Source organism: Lupinus angustifolius, chromosome LG04 (assembly GCF_001865875.1).
Source record: "Lupinus angustifolius cultivar Tanjil chromosome LG04, LupAngTanjil_v1.0, whole genome shotgun sequence".
Lineage (NCBI taxonomy): Eukaryota > Viridiplantae > Streptophyta > Magnoliopsida > Fabales > Fabaceae > Lupinus > Lupinus angustifolius.
Genome location: NC_032012.1, coordinates 16,402,581 through 16,404,229, shown reverse-complemented (window position 1 = coordinate 16,404,229; position 1,649 = coordinate 16,402,581).

The window sequence follows — 1,649 nt, the reverse complement described above, 5'->3', positions numbered from 1 at the left end:
ACACCAAATCAAATTCAGTTTTCTCCTCTCCCCATCAGAGTGAAAACGCAAGTCCCAAGAGGAATCGGAGATTTGGTTGAGGAAGGTCATCATACCAAAATCCATTTCAGAAACGTAGATCAAAGGAGCACATCCAGGAACATGGATTCAGATATGACATTGCACCCTTTGATTCATATATGTGCATGAGAATCATGAAATTCAAGATTCTAGTATTGGTATTTCACCAATCATAAGAAATTTCCAACAAGTCGTATCAGAGCATAGGTTCTGAATTTTTATGATTCTCCATTAAGGGTGTTTTTCCAATTTTTGTATAAACCCTAAATTTAATTTGGGAATTTTTTGTTGTTGTTGTTGTTTGCTTCCGTTGCAATGTTGTGAAAATTGACAATATTTGAATTGATCATTTATGCTACATCTTAATAGTGTTGAATTCAATGGATTCAACACACATTCAATCTTTACTGAGTTGCATTGATATATATGTTGAGTTTTTTAATTCAATCTCCCACTTTATGGGTTAACCTTGGCACGAACCCATGTGTTGGATTTAGTGATGGGTCCATGATTCTTGATAATATAAAAAAGGCCATTAGCGATTGCGTGCTTCTGTTCAAAAGGCATTTTTAATATTGGCTTCCATCTCTGACCTAACAGTTTAATGGCCTCTCCGTAAAATATTGTCTTCAACTCTCACTCTTAATTGGAAATATATATTGCAATTTCAGTATGTATATATATGTTATATATATAATCAAAGTGTACATAGTTTTAGTGATTTATATTGCTATTGCATCTGTGCAAATGTTTATATCCAAATGTTTTCTTTGCACTTTTTCTTTAAATAACTCGCACTGTTTTGATTTGAATTATATTGTAGGATTAGATTTGATAATTATAAAAGATATCAAATCTTGAGGTTTTAATTCCAAGATCATTTATTTTTGTAATGGGCCCATGTTTTAATTTTCTTAGTCTAGTAATTATTTTGGATTAATTGATGCAATATGTTGCCAAAGTAACCTCTATTGTGGAAATTAATTGAATTACACAGATGAGTATGAGATTATTTATGCGAATTGTGTTCGGCCCAAAGGAAGACACAATTTGACCAAATAATAACATACATGTGATGATGAATATGTTACAATTATAAAGTTTTTTTCCATGTGAATAATAGTCGCTCCAAAGAAAGGCTATTCTTTGACATAACTAATTGTTAATATTTGATCATTACATTGAGAGTACCACTTACAAATTAATTTCTCTATCCAAAGACTAGAAATTTATGTTGTGCTGGGTATCTTATGATGGGTCTATTATGTGAACATGTCTTGTTTTAAATATATTACATGACTTGTTTGTTAGATTTGAACATGTTATTAATTCTTTATTATATGGATTCACTGTCTTTTACCAATGCTGCAAATTTTTCTACTCAAATCAGTAACATCCCACTGCTGAATGTAACAAACTTTAAGGTCTGGAAGGAAGCCGTGGAAATCATTCTCGGCTGTATGGATTTGGATCTGGCACTTCGTGTGGAGAAACCCATTTCCACTGCGGAAAACCTCGATGTGGCTAAAATTGAGAAATGGAAACGCTCTAACCGAATGTGCTTGATGATCATGAAACGCTCTATTCCA